Genomic DNA, 20,221 nt, shown 5'->3' on the forward strand with positions numbered 1-20,221 from the left:
TTCAAGAGACTGAAGAACATTTCAGCTGAAGGAAGAAGAACAAAAGCCCTGGGGTAGAAATGAAGGCAGTTATTTGTAGTATAAAAAGGAGTCTCATGGGATTGAATATAGAGTTGTAAGAACAAACAGAAAAAGACTTGAAATCTAACAGATATAAATGCCATTTTTAATTCCCATTTTGGAGATGTGAGCTTGATGTCTTTTAAAACACCACATGAATGCTGTCTGTTCATTCATATTGATCATTGATTTTCCCTGGAGCACCATGTGATAATATAAGTATCGCAATTAACATATATTATTCTCTTATTTAGCCATCACAATATCTCTGAGATTATAAAAACAAATGTGCCAGTGAGTTTTAAAGGTGAGGAGGCAGGGCTTCCCTGGTGGCGTAGTGGTTGGGAGTCCGCCTGCCGATGCAGGGTACACGCGTTCGTGCCCCGGTCTGGGAGGATCCCACATGCCGCGGAGCGGCTGGGCCCGTGGGCCATGGCCGCTGGGCCTGCGCGTCCGGTGCCTGTGCTCCGCAGTGGGAGAGGCCACAGCAGTGAGAGGCCCGCATACAGCAAAAAAAAAAAAAAAAAGGTGAGGAGGCAAAGGAGTTATGACTTATCTAACATTAAGAAATAAGCAGTACATTTGGAATTTGTTAGAGATACTTTGCACAAAAACTTAACTCTCTTGATCACTGGTTTCTATTGATAATATTTAGAAACAATGTTCAAAGAACCAAACTGGTATCATCACTTAACTTCATTAATGGTGACCCAATAACTCAAAATACCTTACTAATCATTAAATATAAGATGCAGTACACAAATTTAAGCTGGGGTCAAATGAGGTTTTCCTACCAGAGGCCTCAAATCAAGACTTGAGAACTGTGTGGGGGGAAACTTGCTTCTGTATGCGGTTTCAGAGTTCATTTAACAAGACATCTTCATACAGCATCTCAGTTTTGCTCAAGTTACCTTCCAAAGAGAGTGTGTGAAGAAGAATGGCATGTTTGCATCCAAGAAGCTAAGCTGTGAGTCCTGAGACTGCCCCAAAAGTGCATACCACCAAGTAGCAGGAATTGGAAGAAGACTTAACTTCTCTTCTAACTCATCCATCCATGTATCAGATAGCACAGTCAGAGAGTCAGAGACAGATTCTCTGACTTGCTTCATCAAGCAGTTCAGACCCTCTACACTCCTACTAATGTAATCCAGTATTAGGCCTCCACTGATTAAATCGACCACTTTTCCACCTTAGAGGAAGTATAGAGGTAAAGAGAAAGTTGCAAAGAGAAAGCGACTCAGAATTATCCTTTTGATCATTCTTCCTTTCAAAGGTAAAGTGGCTTCAGGTTGGGAGGAATACTGATTCCTCTTGACAGTACCAAGAATATAATTTCTTAATAATACTCATTTTCTGTCTACTGATACTTGAATAATTATGTGCCATTATTTGTAATACAAAGTGGACATCAAAGAAAATAATAGTTGAAGAGTGCCATGTGAGCACCTAATGACACACAGAAATTAGAGCCACAGTGTAAAGATAATTTAAACTCAGATTCATAAGATCAGTTGTATTAGTCATGTATTTCTGCATATCAAATTACTCTAAAACTTAATGTCATAAAACAAATATTATATCAGTTTCTGTTTTTCTAGGAATCTGAGCATGGTTTATCTAGGTCCTATGGCTTAGAATCTCTCATAAGGCTTCAGTAGAAATGTCAGCTGGGCTACAGGCATCTTAACCCTTGGCTGAGGAAGGATCTGCATCCAGGCTCACTCACCTGGTTGTTGGCTGGGTTCAGTTCATGTGCTATCACAATAAGGGCCTCAATTCCTTGCTGCCTACTAGGCAGAGATTACCCTTCATTCCTTGCCAAATGGGCCTCTTCGTAAGGTCCTCGCAACATGGTAGCTTGCTTTATCAGAGCAAGCAAGTGATGAGAGAGGGAGAGAGAGGGAAGATGTGCAACCACTTCTCAACTCGCAAACAAGACTGTTTTCTCATCTGTTAAGTGGGGTCATAATACTTTCCTTAACAAGATCATGTTGTAAGAAGCATGGTAGGGTATGTATGTGAAAGCATGTTAAAAGCATCAACTAGGGCTTCCCTGGTGGCACAGTGGTTGAGAGTCCGCTTGCCAATGCAGGGGACACGGGTTCGTGCCCTGGTCCGGGAAGATCCCACATGCCGTGGAGCGGCTGGGCCTGTGAGCCATGGCCGCTGAGCCTGCGCATCCGGAGCCTGTGCTCCGCAACGGGAGAGGACACAACAGTGAGAGGCCCGTGTACCGCAAAAAAAAAAAAGCATCAACTAAAATGTAAAGAGAAATTAGCATTGCTGTTATTGGTATATTAGCAGCATAATTAAAAACTAAAAATAGAACTACCATACAACCCAGCAATCCCACTACTGGGCATACACCCTGAGAAAACCATAATTCAAAAAGAGTCATGTACCACAATGTCCATTGCAGCTCTATTTACAATAGCCAGGACATGGAAGCGACCTAAGTGTCCATCGAGAGATGAATGGATAAAGAAGATGTGGCACATATATACAATGGAATATTACTCAGCAATAAAAGGAAACAAAATGGAGTTATTTGTAGTGAGGTGGATGGACCTAGAGTCTGTCATACAGAGTGAAGTAAGTCAGAAAGAGAAAAACAAATACCGTATACTAACACATATATATGGAATCTAAAAAAAAAAAAAAAAAGTGGTTCTAAAGAACCTAGGGACAGGACGGGAATAAAGATGCAGACAGAGAATGGACTTGAGGACAGAGAGGAGGAAGGGTATGCTGGGACAAAGTGAGAGAGTGGCATAGACATGAATACACTACCAAATGTAAAATAGATAGCTAGTGGGAAGCAGCCACATAGCACAGGGAGATCAGCTCGGTGCTTTGTCACTACCTAGAGGGGTGGGATAGGGATGGAGGGAGGGAGACGCAAAAGGAGATATGAGGATATATGTATATGTATAGCTGATTCACTTTGTTATAAAGTAGAAACTAACACACCATTGTAAAGCAATTACACTCCAATAAAGATGTTTAAAAAAATAATTAATAGTGGTATTATTGAAGTAACATATATGGGATGAGGTTTGAATAAGGAGCTTGCAAAGCAATATTTTAGATTTTATCAGTAGAAGCTAAAGATGAAACCCTGATTTTTGGAAAATATGTGGTTTTTAAAATATTCAGTAGAGTGAGAGAAACATTTATTTCAGATTTTTTTTTTTAAATGGAGCGCTATTTATTTATTTATTTTTGGCTGTGTTGGGTCTTCATTTCTGTGCAAGGGCTTTCTCTAGTTGCGGCGAGCGGGGGCCACTCTTCATCGCGGTGCGCGAGCCTCTCACTGTCGCGGCCTCTCTTGTTGCGGAGCACAAGCTCCAGACGTGCAGGCTCGGTAGTTGTGGCTCATGAGCCTAGTTGCTCCACGGCATGTGGGATCTTCCCAGACCAGGGCTCAAACCTGTGTCCCCTGCATTGGCAGGCAGATTCTCAACCACTGTGCCACCAGCGAAGCCCTATTTCAGATATTTTTGAGCACCATTGCAGTGCCAATCAAATTAAATGTGGTTCAGCTATAGATCTAAAGTCAGTTTAATTTTCCTTGTGTGTTAGGAACAGAGCTGAGGGGTTAATAAATGCCTCTAAAGAATATTAGAATTAACCTAAAGCGAACCTCATGCTTTATACAAGTGGAGAGAGGCAGAGTTAAAAGTTTACCTAGATCTTACAGTAAGCAAGCTTCAGAGTCATTCCTAGAATCCTGGCCTCCGGTATCTAGGCCAATATTTTCTTTTAAGAAAGAGAGTTGTTTGTATTCCTAGAATTTTTCCCTGTTGAATATTTTATTATTTCTAACAGAAAAAAAAATGAACAGTTGTAAAGAACAATGGAAGAAATAGTGAGAATGAACATTTCATTTGAACAACATAGATTCAGATTTTTAAAAAATTATTTTTAGTGTAATTCTATCTTCTAAAAAATGTTTTTGGAGATTAAAAAAAATTCTATGCTAGTATTTTTCCCTATATGAATAAAAATTGAACTGAAAGTGTTGAAAACCTTTGGCATTAAAGTAAAGCACTATTTGTTATAGGTATCACAACGAAACTATAGATATTACTGTACTTTTCATCTTGCACAAGAGTCCTTCATGAGAGCCAAGAATGAAAATACTTATTTATACTTGCTATTTATAGAAGATTTTAGAACATGCATGAGTGTTTCCACGATAATAGGTATACATTAGCATGGGTATTTGAATTCTGGGTTAAAAATGGTTCTTATCACTGGCTTCCAGGTCAAATTAACCTGGGAAGGTTTAAATGACTCTGATACCTTGGTCCCATACCAGACCAAATAAATCAGAACCACTGAGGTTGCAGTCAATATATCAATAATGTAAAAGTTCTTTAGGTGATTGTAACACACAGCTAGGGTTGAGAATTCATGGGTTATAATAAAGAAGATACTAACGTAATCTCCAAGAAAAATGACATCTTCATTCTTTAGTATTCAAAGACATTTACAGTTACTTTCTCTTATAGAGAGCTCTTTTGGACTAATGGGTTTCGATGGCTTGTAAAGAGTTTCAACATCAAGTTATCTAATTAATGATGTATCATCACCTGCTAACATGAAATAGGTGTTATGTTTCTAACAGCAAATGCTATATTAATGTCATTTTAGTCACAAGAAGTTCAAAATCAATTTCAATGCTAATCAGTGGTTGAAAGAATAGATTAGTAATGCAGCAAATGCCATTACCCTTGCAAGCGATTCTTTTTATACGATGCTCCCTGCTGAAGTGAATAAGGTTGTGAGGCTATGATACCATGAAGCAAGGTATCAGACTCAAAGAAAGAATAATAGAAAAAAAAAAGACCCTAGAAAAGAAAAACTTAAGTTAAAAATTTCTTAATGAATTTATTTTTGCCTACAATAAACTATCGTTTCAGCAATAGAGTGAATACATTACTATTTAAAATAAAAATTTCTTCCGTATTAACATTTAGAAGTTGACGTGTATGATTTTTGAAGATTTGTGTGTGAAATCATTTTAACTTTAATATAAAATACTTAAATTCAAAATTGGTTTTGTCTCTATGGCATAATGTTACTTTAGACTGATATTGCTGTATCTGCCTCAACTGTATTATTTAAGTAACCTAACCAATAGAGAGAAGGCAGCATCACAATAATATTCCTATGTGAAAATATGATCTTATCACTCTAGTTCAATGGTAATATATAAAGGATCTTTCATGGCAGATCTCTCATTTCCAGAATAGGTTTGAAAGATATTTTGTAATTATACTTAGTTTGTACATCCAAAAATATTATCTTGAAGAGAAATTCAGATCAGTACAAGGAGATTTTCAGTTGAAGAAACTTGAAGTATTTAAAAATTTGATTATGAATTAAATCTCTTTGCATGGTATTTACTTAGGAAGCTTTAGCAGAAAAAGTAAAAATATTTTAACTTTCTCATTTTGTTTAGAATTCCAGTATAAAGCCATGAGGTTTTTTTGTGGGTTTTTTTTGTGGGTTTTTTTGTTTTGTTTTTTTGCGGTACGCGGGCCTCTCACTGTTGTGGCTTCTCCCGTTGTGGAGTACAGGCTCCGGACGCGCAGGCTAAGCCGTCATGGCTCACGGGCCCAGCCGCTCCGCGGCATGTGGGATCTTCCCGGACTGGGGCACGAACCCATGTGCCCTGCATCGGCAGGCGGACTCTCAACCACTGCGCCACCAGGGAAGCCCTAAAGCCATGAGTTTTATATAATAAATTCAAATATAGATTAGAAGTTGAACCAGAAAGGAAAATGATTTGTTTCTCAAAGTGAACAAAATATATTGAGGATATTATCTGTGTAGATGCATAGTAGATAAAATGCAGCGTATTTCTTCATATTGGCAGTATACCCTGACTTATTTTAAACCAGAGTATATATTGCTTGTATTGGGTTATTGGGCATTTCCTATAATGTGTACTCACTTTTGAGTAATGTCTTGTTAGTATGATCATTGTACAGGGTTAAGAGCCAAATAAGAGTGTAACTGAAGAAAATGTCAGGCACTGTCTTAACCCATCTCCAGTTTTAAACCATGGATCGCATTATGGCCATGCCCTTGTTTTATTTCTTGTAGCAAAGCTAGATTTTATTTCATGGCTTTCTTTACTAAATAGAAGTTCTCATTTTTATCAACTAATTTTTGACCCAGTATCAGTTGTCTTTTCCATCCTAATGCCATATTGACTTTCTATTCCCTTTTATTCTTCATTGCAAAATGGGCAATTTTTCGCTTAGTTATAAGTTTCTTCTAATGCTTTGTCAAACACAGCTAATAATAAAAAGCACATGCTATCAACAAGCTGTTTTTAACCTCTCAAAACCCACCACCCTATGGTAAATTAGCTGTATTATATGTCTTCCAATTTCTTATCAGTGTATCGTACTGATCATTTTCCACTACAAATATAGATACTGTCCCATACTTTAACTTTTCCCCCACACTGCCAAATGCCTAACCTCTAAAACAATGCCACAAATAATTAGATTTTAATTTCTGAGGCAGCAATCCACTCATAGGTACCAATTTCTCTTTGGGACAGAAAGGGCTAAATTATGCTGTTTTTAAAAACACCATGAAAATCTCTTTTTTAAAAAAACAGTAGACTTTTTTGAGAAGTTTTATATTTACAGAAAAATTGAACAGAAAATACAGAAAGTTCTCATGTTCCCTCCCCCACTCAGAATTTCCTCTATTATTAACATCTTCCATTAGCATTGTACCTTCCTTAACAATTGATGAACAAACATTTATATGTTACTATTAACTAAAATCTATACATTAGGATGCAGATTTTTGTTGCATATAGTTCCATGGGTTTTGACAAATATATACAACTGCTATTATAGTACCGTACAGAATACTTTCACTGCTCTAAAAACCCTGTGTTCCACCTATTCATCTTCCTGCCCTCCATCCAAGCCCCTGGCAACCACTGATGTGTTTATAGTCTCTATAGTTTTGCCTTTCCCAGAAGGTCATATAGTTGGATTCATACAATATGTAGTCTTTTCAGATTGGCTTCTTGCATATAGCAATATGCATTTAAAATTCCTCCATGTCTTTTCTTGGCTTGAGAGTTTATTTCATTTTATTGTTGAATAACATTCCATTGTACTGATGTGCTATAGTTTGTCAGTTCACCTTTTGAAGGACATATCAGTTGCTTCCAAGTTTTGGCAATTATGAATAAAGATACTTTATACAGTCCAGTGCAGGTTTTTGTGTGGACACAAGTTTTCAACTCATTTTGGTAAATACCTTGGAGTGTGGTTGTTAGATAACATGATAAGACTGTTTAGCTTTGTAAGAAACTGCCAGGCTCTATTCCAAAATTTCTGTACTTTTTTGCATTCCCACCAGCAACAGATGAGATTTCCTGTTGCTCCATATTTTGCAAGCAATTGATGTCAGTGTTTTGGATTAGCCATTCGAATAAGTGTTTAGTTGTACACATTATTGTTTTAATTTGTAATTCCCTAATGACATATGTTAAACATCTTTTAATATGCTTATTTAACATTGATATATCGTCTTTGGCAAGGTATGTGTTCTCATCTTTTGCCATCTTGTATTCAGTTGTTTGCTTTCTTATTGTTGAGTTTTAGGGTTCTTTGCATATTTGGATGCAAGTGCTTTTTCAGATACATTTTGCAAACATTTTTTCCCAGTCAGTGGCTTGTCTATGAATTCTCTTAACAGTGTATTTGTAGGGAAGAAATTTTTACTTTTAATAAAGTCCAACATATCAATTTTTCTTTCATGTATAGTGCTTTTGGTGTTGTATATAAAAGTCATCTTCAAACTCAAGATCACTTAGATTTTCTCCTACATTCTTGGAGTTTTATAGTTTTAACATTTTAAATTTATGATCCATTTGAGTTAATTCTTGTGAAATTTGTAACATCTGTGTCTAGATTTTTTCTTCATGTGTATGTCCAGTTTTTTCACCATTTTTCTGTTTAGACTCCTTTATCACCTTTCCTCTTTCATCGAAAATCAAATAATGAATGTGGTCTATATTTGTGTGGATCTATTTTGGGGCTCTCTGTTCTGTTTCATTGATCTATTTGTCTATTCTTTCACCAATACCACAGATTCTTCATACTATAGCCTTATAGAAAGTTTCAAAGTCTGGTATTGTCATTCCTTTGATTTGATTCTTCTTCTTTAATGTTGTGTTGGTTATGCTGAGTCTTTTGCATCTCTCTGTAAACTTTAGAATATGTTTGTTGATAGCCACAACAGCATAATACACGTACACATTATGGGTCATTATGAGAAGTTGACCGCTTTATCATTATTTAGTATCCCCTTCTATCTCTGACAATTTTCCTTGCTGTGAAGTTGGGTTTGTCTAAAATACATTTTCTCCAGTTTTGTTTTGTTTAGTCTTAGCATGGTATCTTTCTCTATTCCTTTACATTTTATCTATCTTTGTCCTTATATTTAAGGTAGACTTCTTGTAAACATGTAGTTGGGTCTAAGGTTTTTGTTTGTTTTTTAATCTACTGTGATAGTCTCTGTCTTTTAATTGGCAAACTTATACCATTCACATTTTAAATGATTATTGATATAATTGGTTTCTACAGTATTTTTAAACTAATTCTTGATCTTTTTCTCTTTTTTCTTCCACTCTTTCTCTACCTTCTCTGGTTTTACTATTTTCTATGACAACATTTTTTCCCCTCTCTTAGCATATCAACTATACATCTTTAAAAAAAAAATTTAGTGGTTGCCCTAGAGTGTGAAAGATGCATTTACAATTAATAATTTCACTTTCAGATAACATTATACTATTTCACTGGTAGTGCAATTACTTTATAAAAATATTCCCAGTTCCTCCTCCAATCTCTTTAAAATTCCTGTCATTCATTTCATTTATCTATAAAGTATAATCACCTAATTCATTATTGCTATGAATTGCTATTATTAACAAAAAATATTGCTTTTATTTTGAGCAATCAAGTGAAAAGAGTATTAGGTATATAAAACCCATTGAAGATTCACAGAAATTGAGTAGTTTAACCTCTGGTCTAAGCAAGCAAATTGATAACACTTTTAAATCTCTTAGTCACGTCACCACTGTATCCAGCAACATCAAACATCTAAAAATAATCTTTATACCTAATGATGTGGACCATGTATCAATATGATTCAAATTAAACTGCTGTCTTGGTATATCTGTAAGAGCACTCAAAGCATACAAGTTTTCTTTTATTACCTTAAATTATTACTTCAATGATTTCTTTTCAAAATGAAACATGACTTTTCATAAAATAACAATACTTCTGAGAAGATTATTAATAGTACTGATTTTAGTCATGTGTAATATGTGGCGAATTTGAAATTATCAGTTTCAAAATTCAGTAATAGAATGCATGAAATACACTTTCAATTAAAGTTAGGTGTGATTCTTGGGCATCTTTAAGATAACCATTTTTTTTTTTTTTTTAAATTAAGAGTGTGAACGTATCACTTAAGATAACCGAGAAAAAGAAATCCAGGATATGGTTACAAGTTAGGAGCTGTTCAAAGAGATAAAGAATTCCTTATTCTATGAAATAACCACTTTGTATCCATTTACATTTTTCTGAAATGTTTTGGTGACAGGCCATTCCTGGTTTGTTTCTAAACCTTAGAATCTCAAATGTAGACAGAGAATTTCCAAAGAAATTTTTTTTTAATGTATCATTTTTATATTCTGATTCAAGTGAAATGCAGTGCAATCTTAGTCAAAAAATGTCCAGAAATTTGAAGTTTTTGGTAACCATATATTGCCTATAGAAGAAAACTGTAACAACTGAATATTTTTAATTTTCATCTCATTTCAGTAGCTTGGAAGTCCATTTCAAAAATCTTTGTAGTCATTTTTGGCATTCTAGCTTCCATTTCTTTTATGGAAATGGTACTTCTACTTTAGTACAATGCTACTATAAAAACATTTATGATTCAGGTAAATATCTCATAAATGATTTTGTATAAATATCCCTAGAAGTAGTTATACTAGTGCATATAGCAAGTTTTAGTAAGTCTTTTGGTTTCCAGATTCTATAAAATTAAAGCAGTAAATAAAATAATGGAAAAAATATTTTCATACTCTTTGAATACTGTGGTGATTATTAAACAACCATGATGAAAGACCCAACTACTCTGAACAAAGAATATAACATGTCATCATGGACAATTATGGCAAATTAATTCCATAGTAACACAATTTTTCAATAAAGAATAATTACTGTTTTATTCTTGTAGTTCATGACTCAGTATAAGCTCATAAATTGGGCTCTATTAACTGTAAAATGATCTTTGGTTTCCTTTAATAATAAAAATCCATTTTAATGTAATTTCACATGTATATTAAACAAGATGTATGAGTATATTGATACTTAACACAGTATCTGTAACTGTAATTGTTTAGTGACACTTTTTTAGGACACATTAACTTTTTTTTTAACATCTTTATTGGAGTATAATTGCTTGACAATGGTGTGTCAGTTTCTGCTTTATAATAAAGTGAATCAGTGATACATATACATATGTCCCCGCATCTCTTCCCTCGTGCGTCTCCCTCCCTCCCACCCTCCCTATCCCATCCCTCTAGGAGGTCACAAAGCACCAAGCTGATCTCCCTGTGCTACGTGGTTGCTTCCCACTAGCTATCTATTTTACATTTGGTAGTGTATATACCTCCATGCCCTTCTCTCACTTTGTCCCAGCTTACCCTTCCCCCTCCCTGTATCCTCAAGTCCCTTCTCTAGTAGGTCTGCATCTTTATTCCCGTCTTGCCCCTAGGTTCTTCATGACCTTTTTCTTTTTTTTTACATTCCATATATATGTGTTAGCATACAGTAATTGTTTTTCTCTTTCTGACTTACTTCACTCTGTATGACAGACTGTAGGTCCATCCATCTCACTACAAATAACTCAATTTCGTTTCGTTTTATGGCTGAGTAATATTCCATTGTATATATGTGCCACATCTTCTTTATTCATTCATCTGTTGATGGACACTTAGGTTGCTTCCAAGTTCTGGCTATTGTAAATTGAGCTGCAATGAATATTTTGGTACATGACTCTCTTTGAATTATGGTTTTCTCAGGGTATATGCCCAGTAGTGGGATTGCTGGGTCATATGGTAGTTCTATTTGTAGTTTTTTAAGGAACCTCCATACTGTTCTCTGTAGAGGACACATTAACTTCTGATTGAAATACGTTCTTTTTTTAACCAGATTTTTATCCACAGTAAAAGAAAATTACATATCCAACTTCAAAAGATAAATTTTCATTGAAGAAATACGAAACTAACTTAGTAAAAATGAAAACAAAATTCAAAAAGAATTACTTTGTAGTGATAATGAATATTTCACACCATTTTTAAAAGTAGAAGAGGAAGCTCTCACTCTTTAAGAAGCTAATTTTTATTTCCTGAACTAAGAAAAGTATAAGTGAATAGAGCTCTTGTGGTTTATCAATTGCACTATTCTTGTTGTTCTTGCCAAACATATTCTATATCTGTAACAGCATTGCTGCCTTAGAAATCCTGTAAAAGTATAATATACACTTTATGCACATGTTTTTTTTGTTTTTTTGGTTTTTTTAATAGATTCTTCTCAAGCTCTTTTTTTTTTAACATCTTTATTGGAGTATAACTGCTTTACAATGGTGTGTTAGTTTCTGCTGTATAACAAAGTGAATCAGCTACATATATACATATATCCCCATATCTCCTCTCTCTTGCATCTCCCTCCCACCCTCCCCATCCCACCCCCCCATCCCACCCCTCTAGGTGGACACAAACACTGAGCTGATCTCCCTGTGCTATGCGGCTCCTTCCCACTAGCCATCTGTTTTACGTTTGGTAGTGGATACATGTCCATGCCACTCTCTAACGTCGTCCCAGCATACCCTTCCCTCTCCCCGTGTCCTCAAGTCCATTCTCTACGTCTGCATCTTTATTCCTGTCCTGCCCCTAGGTTCTTCAGAACGTTTTTCTTTTTTATTATTTTTTTTAGATTCCATATATATGTGTTAGCTTACGGTATTTGTCTTTCTCTTTCTGACTTCACTCTGTATGACAGACTCTAGGTCCATCCACCTCACTACAAATAACTCCATTTCATTTCTTTTTATGGCTCAGTAATATACCATTGTATATATGTGCCACATCTTCTTTACCCATTCATCTGTCAATGGACATGCAGGTTGCTTCCATGTCCTGGCTATTGTAAATAGAGCTGCAATGGACATTGTGGTACATGACTCCTTTTGAATTATGATTTTCTCAGGGTATATTTCCAGTAGTGGGATTGCTGGGTCATATGGTAGTTCGATTTTTAGTTTTGTAAGGAACCTCCATACTATTCTCCATAGTGACTGTATCATTTTACATTCCCACCAACAGTGCAAGAGTGTTCCCTTTTCTCCACACCCTCTCCAGCACTTACTGTTTGTAGATTTTTTGATGATGGCCATTCTGACTGGTGTGAGGTGACACCTCATTGTAGTTTTGACTTACATTTCTCTAATGATTAGTGATGTTGAGCATTCTTTCATGTGTTTGTTGGCAATCTGTATATCTTCTTTGGAGAAATGTCTGTTTAGGTCTTCTGCCCATTTTTGGATTGGGTTGTTTGTTTTTTTGTTATGGAGCTGCATGAGCTGCTTGTAAATTTTGGAGATTAATCCTTTGTCAGTTGCTTCAATTGCAAATATTTTCTCCCATTCTGACGGTTGTCTTTTGGTCTTGCTTATGGTTTCCTTTGCTGTGCAAAAGCTTTGAAGTTTCATTAGGTCCCATTTGTTTATTTTTGTTTTTGTTTCCATTTCTCAAGGAGGTGGGTCAAAAAGGATCTTGCTGTGTTTTTTGTCACACAGTGTTCTGCCTAATGTTTTCCTCTAAGAGTTTTATAGTGTCTGGCCTTACATTTAGTTCTTTAATCCATTTTGAGTTTATTTTTGTGTATGGTGTTAGGAAGTGTTCTAATTTCATTCTTTTACATGTAGCTGTCCAGTTTTCCCAGCACCACTTATTGAAGACGCTGTCTTTTCTCCACCGTATATTCTTGCCTCCTTTATCAAAGATAAGGTGACCATATGTACATGGGTTTATCTCTGGGATTTCTATCCTGTTCCCTTGATCTATATTTCTGTTTTTATGCCAGTACCATACTGTCTTGATTACTGTAGCTTTGTAGTATAGTCTGAAGGCAGGTAGCCTGATTCCTCCAGTTCCGTTTTTCTTTCTCAAGATTGCTTTGGCTATTCGGGGTCTTTTGTGTTTCCATACAAATTGTGAAATGTTTTGTTCTAGTTCTGTTAAAAATGCCATTGGTATTTTGATAGGGATTGCACTGCATTGAATCTGTAGATTGCTTTGGGTAGTATAGTCATTTTCACAATGTTGATTCTTCCAATCCAAGAACATAGTATATCCCTCCATCTCTTTGTATCATCTTTAATTTTTTTCATCAGGGTCTTATAATTTTCTGTATACAGGTCTTTTGTCTCCTTAGGCAGGTTTATTCCTAGGTATTTTATTCTTTTTGTTGCAGTGGTAAATGGGAGTGTTTTCTTGATATCACTTTCAGATGTTTCATCATTAGTGTATAGGAATGCCAGAGATTTCTGTGCATTAATTTTGTATCCTGCTACTTTACCAAATTCATTGATTAGCTCTAGTAGTTTCCTGGTAGTATCTTTACGATTCTCTATGTATAGTATCTTGTCATCTGCAAACAGTGACAGTTTTACTTCTTCTTTCTGATTTGGATTCCTTTTATTTCTTTTTCTTCTGTGATTGCTGTGGCTAAAACTTCCAAAACTATGGTGAATAATATTGGTGAGAGAGGTCAGCCTCGTCTTGTTCCTGATCTTAGTGGAAATGGTTTCAATTTTCACCATTGAGAACGATGTTGGCTGTGGGTTTGTCATATATGGCCTTTATTATGTTGAGGTAAGCTCCATCTATGCCTACTTTCTGGAGGGTTTTTATCATAAATGGGTGTTGAATTATGCATATGGTTTTTAACTTCTTCCTTCTTTCTTATTTGACCAAAGAAATACCATGTTTTCTCCAAAGATATTTTGTTTTCCTTGTGGGCACATGGAAACTTATTTTCCAGCATCCATCCTTCTTCTCATGAAGTTAGGTGTTAATATGTGACCAATTTCATTTACTAAAATGTAAGAAGAAGGGATATTCACCACAGCCAAATTTGGATTGTAATTTCTCCCTTACACAATCCTCCCTTTTCTGTCTTGGTCCCTCTGCTGATACCTCCTGGGCCATGTGTTAAGGAGATCTACATCACAAAATGAACAAATGGACAGGGTATGTTTTCCTTATGGCAACCATATGGATGTTGAATGAATACTTAAAGTTGAGTAATCAATTTTCACTGTTAATTCACTGAGAATTTGGATTTTCTTTTTAATACAACAGCTAGCATTATGTACCTAAAGCCTATGTAACCTCATTAAATTTACATAAGATTTTAGATACAGTGTAGTAGAATGTAATTTATTCAGTGTATTTAAGAGATGTAGTTGAAATTGAGCTTTAAATTTATGTTATTTCAAGGAAAGTTTAGTGACTGTAAAAACATCTAGTTTTTTAATGTAATGCATTTGTATTTATTATTATAACAAAAAAATACATATTATCCTATAATTATAATATTACCCATAGCTGTTATATAGACTATAGTATTACCCATAGTTTTTATATAGACAAGCTATATAGACATTGTACTCTGATTAATAGCTCTCCATATGTATGATAACTCATAGATAACACAAATTGAGTTTGCTGGTATGCTTATATTTTAGCTGAAAGAGAGGTCATTTTAAGGATTATATAAAATAGAGTAAATATAAAACTTTCTCTTACTCTCATAATTTTAATAAACTAATTAAATCATAATATGTAGCCTTGGAAACACTTTTGATCTATTTTCAGTTTAACGTCATTACTAATGAAGAATCGGAGTTACTTTGTATACTTGAATGTTATCTTTAGCCTGCAAATTTACTTACAATAGGTGAGTCTTCTACCAAATCAAATGTAATCTATACTGAGATACCACTGATAGAGCCTTAATTTAAGAAATTATTTATGGTTTAGGGAATTACATAATGTGGGTTTCTTGCCATGAGAAATAATAAGCTTAATGTATATTGTATGTGTAGAAATAAATTAGGGACAGATGAAAACAGTGGTTTTCACAGCAGTAAAGTGTTAGCCATTTCAGTAGGGTTTTTCTTTTCAGTAGTTTTTAAATGTGACTTTTAGTCAAAGTAATTCTGTATGTGTAATTGTCTCCAAGGAACAAAATATATTTTCTGTTTTATAATATTACTTTGTTCATAGAGAAAACCCCAATATAGTTATATATGTACTTCACACCATAATGTTATGAATGTTCAAGTGCAGTGTAATCTACTCAGCCACACATAGCATGTCCAATATGTATAATGCTGCTCAATATAAATTATTATAAATATCATATATACATATAGTCTTTTTGTAAAGACTTATCAAAAGTAACTGATATATTTCCACATCCAACTTTGTGATGAGTGGTTCAAATCATACTTGTGTCTTAATTAGATAGAAAAAGGGACAGAATGTGCTCTAATTTAAAAAGAGCACTCTCCATGGGAAAAAAAAATGATCTTGCATATCATATCACTAGGCATATTTCCATTGCTGGAATGGCTCTAAAAATTTATCTCAGACACTAGTAAAATGAAAATTCTTCAACATAAACATCAGCTGAACAATGCTTTTTGTTATGGGTTATGCAGAGAATGAAAGCTATATCATGTCCATATTTATTTTCCTAAAAGTTCTGTAGTTTTTCTACAACTCAGAGAAATTGTGTAAAAAGCTTTTCACACTTTACTCTGAGTATGAAGCCTAATTATAATATTGTTTCTTTTTCTATTTGAATGTGTCAGTTTTCATATTATGACTTTCACACCTGTACTAGCTAAGATTAAACAACCATGTCATCTGAGACCACCCGGCAACTAAACTGTGAAAATTAATTTCAGTTTCACTTAAACTCATCCCCATGCTGCTTTTCCATTACTCCCATACCAGGATATATGTGACTTTCACCTACCAAATGGCTTATTTTTTATTGTAGACAATATTCTAAAGGGTTGTTGTAACAAACTCTCATATTTCTGTATAACTTTAATAAACACATTTTATGTTTGAGGGAAGGGTATTATAAAATTTTCATGCTTCTCTTTGATATATATTTAACTGAATTTCTTTGATAAACATTAAACTCTAAAAAGCATTAAGGGTAGCAGTCAATATGTGTGGTAATATTACATAATAAACATTATTTTTAGGAAAATTTTAAAATTTAATGAAGTAAAAACTGACAAAACTAAAAGAAGAAATTTTAAAAATCTACACAGTTGGAGATTTAATAATTCTATCTTCATTAATTGATACACCAAAATCAGACTGATAGACATTACCAGGAAACTACAGCTCAATATGAACATGTGTGTGTGTGTGTGTGTGTGTGCGCACGCACATGCATACATATGGACATGTCTATAAAATATTTCATAAAACAGTATTTAGAATCCACCAGTACAGAAAAATTGTATCATGACCAAGCGGAATTTATTCCTGGAATTCAAGATTGTTTTAACTTCGAAAACCAATCAGTGCAATCCATCATATTAATAAATCAGAACAAAAGCAATCATTTCACTAAATGCAGATAAATCATCTGAAAAAATTCAACGATATATGTGATAAGAATTCTCAGAAAACTGGGATAAGAGGAACTCCCTCAACCTGATAAGGTATAGTTTAAAAAAAAAGAAAATAGAGCTAGCATTATGCTTAATGATAAATATAAAAAGCTTTCTGCTTAAGATCATGAACAAGTCAAGGATGAACATCTTCACTATTTCTAGTCAGTGTTGTACTATGATCCTAGACAAAGCAACAAACCAGAGAGGGAGAGAGAGGGAGATTGAGAGGAAGGGAGAGAGAGAAAGAGAATGGGAAATTGGAAAGGGAGACAGAGAGAGCATGCAGATTGGAACAAAAGAGTAAACCTCTTTTGTTTGCAGAGGATATGATCAAGTATGTGGAAAATCCTAAGGAATCTACAAAAAGTTACTGGATCTAATAAATTCTAATATGGTTTATCACGTCATAAAATGCTAAGTCAACATATGAAAAGCAATTATTTATACAATTAGAAATTGAATTTTAAAAAACTATCACTTAAGTAAATTTTAATAACATGAAGTATTTAGGAATACATTTAACAATATATGTGCAAGCTCCATAAAGTGTTGACAGAAAGTAACAAATACTGAAATAAGCCTTGTTATTGGTTTGGAAGACTCAGTATGTTTATTATACAATTTACCCTCACATAGATAATCTATAGATTACTTGCAATGCCAACAAAAATCCCAGCAAAGTCTGTAGAAATCAACAAAGTTATTCCAAATGTTTATGGAAATTCTAAGAACATAGTTTAGTCAAAACAGTTTTGAAAACAAAGAACAGATTTAGAGAACAAACACTACCTAATTCACTGGCATACTGTAAAACTACATTAATCAATACAGTGCAGTATTGGTATAAGTATAGATATATGGATCAACGAAGCAAAATACAGTCCAGAAATAGACCCACACTATACAGTCAATTGATTTTAAACAAATATGTGGAAGTAATTCAATGAAGGAAAGGCTACACTTTTCAACAAACTGTGCTGGAAAAACTGGACTTTCATATAGGCAAAATAAATCTTGAACCACACATTACACCATATATCAAAATTATCTTGAAAACAGATTACAGAACTAAATTTAAAAGCTAAGATTATAACATTTCTAGGAGAAAATAGTGGCAAAAATCTTTTGAGATATTAGCTTAGGAAAAGATTATATTTAACCAGACCACAAAAAGCGTGAACTATTAAAAACATTAACAATTTTATCATCAAAATTTAAAGCACCTTCTCCTTAAATTCTCTTTGTACGTGTGCATGTGTATATATATGTATCAATATATGTATATATATTTCAAACTTGTATCTAGAATATTATTTTAATCTTACAATATACTAAAACACAACCCAGTTATAAATAGGCAAATGTTTGGAACAGATACTTGACAAAAATAGGTATACTGATAGGTAATATGTTTATAGAAAGACATTCAATATCACTAGTCATGAGATCAATGCAAATTAAACCTATAATGAAGTACCACTATAAACCCATTAGTATGACAAACATTAAAAAGGTGGAAAATATTAAGGATTGATGAGGATATAAAGTTAACAGGAATCTTTTGGAAAGAGTTTGGAAATTTCTTTTAAAGTTAAGTATACACTTACCATAAAACCTAGTACTCCTACAGAGATTTATTCAGAAGAAATGAAAACATATGCCCATAAAGATGAAAACATACTAGTTGAGTCCATTGATATAAAATATAAAACTAGCAAAACTAATCAGTAGTAATAGAAATGAGATCGCTGCTTTCCTGGGCCAAGCAATTTGTGGGGAAGCAAAGTGGTGGTGGTGGTGTGGGGGCATAGTCTTGAAATGGACCAGAAATAATTAAATATTTGGGTTAATGGAATTCTTTTGTTATTTTGGTGGTGGTTGCTTGGATATGTAAATATGTCACTTCTAAATGTACATGTACTTAAAATGGGTTTATTTGACTCAGACAATGTGATATGCATAAAATGTCAAAGTGAGACCAGATTTCATTAAATGTTTTCAAAAGAACCAGTTTTACAACTCTTAAAAAGCAAAATTTTATCACTCCAAAAGAGAAAAAAATAGTAAAAAAATGACGAGTGGATTTTTAATTGGAAAATTATTTAAAGAAAATTATTCCCATATTATAAATCCCCCTCCTACTACCATATCCATACACTAAGGAGAGAATGGGTGGAGAGGTCTTTAAATGTAAAGTGAAAGGGACCACATGGAGAGCTTGGTTAGATGTTATGGATTAAACTGTCTCCTCCAAAAAGATGCATTGACATCTTAGCCCCAGGTAATTATGAATGTCACCTTACTTGAAATAGGGTCTTTGCAGATGTAGTCAAATTAAGATGAGGTTATTAAGGTGGTCTCTGAATCAATATAACTGGTGTCCTTACAAGAAGAGGGAAAAGGACACACAGGCACACAAGAAGGGAGTGCAATGGGATGACAGAGGCTGAGACTAAATGCAGCAACCACAAGCCTAGGAATGCCAAGGATTGCTGGCAAGCCACCAGAAGCTAGAAAAAGATGCAGAAACCTTTCTCCCTGTTTTCAGGGGGAGCATGACCCTGTCAACACCTTGATTTCAGAATTCTAGTCTTCAGAACAGTGAGACAATAAATTTCTATTGTTCTTAGTCACTCAGTTTGTGGTTCTTTGCTACATCAAGCCTAGGAAATGAATAAAGATATTTTCATTAACTGAGATTATAAATTTCATAGAGGAAATCTAAGAGGATGAGATATTTTGACTAGCTATTCCAATGATTGGAGTATGGAGCAAGCTGCTTCTGTGTTGGGTTCAGCTTTTATTCGTATATTTAATCAGGCCAAAGATTGTGTAAATGTTCCTTGTGGACCACATGTAGTCCATTTGGGAGATAACCAGGATGAGGTGAAGTCCTGTCCAAGTCAACAGGATTGTCTTCAGGGAAGACAAAGAAATTGTATGGTGTATTGCTGGAAAGCCAGACTCTGGAAAAGAATTACCAGGGAAAGATAATTATCAAGTCAATAGTGTTTTAGTTGATGGGACCAGAATGAACAAAGGAGAGAAGGAGTAAGCCTTAAATATTGGTAAAGCACAGAATTTTCTAAACTCTTCATGAAAGTAGACATCAAGTAGGAATTTTATATATCCTTTACCTTTCTTATTTTTGCTCTGATCCTAGAGGGCACAGAAATGGCAGCTAGTGAGTGGCAAATGAAGAGAGCAAGAAAGAATAAAGGCTCCAACTATTTGCTCTTCTTACAAGGCAGAGGACCTGCCTCTAACCTGCACTAGTTAGGGGAAGAATGGAAAAAAAGTAAGATTAATGTTTAATTTAGATTGAAGTGTTGAGTGA

Source organism: Grampus griseus, assembly GCF_964374135.1.
Source record: "Grampus griseus genome assembly, chromosome: 11".
Classification (NCBI taxonomy): Eukaryota; Metazoa; Chordata; class Mammalia; order Artiodactyla; family Delphinidae; genus Grampus; species Grampus griseus.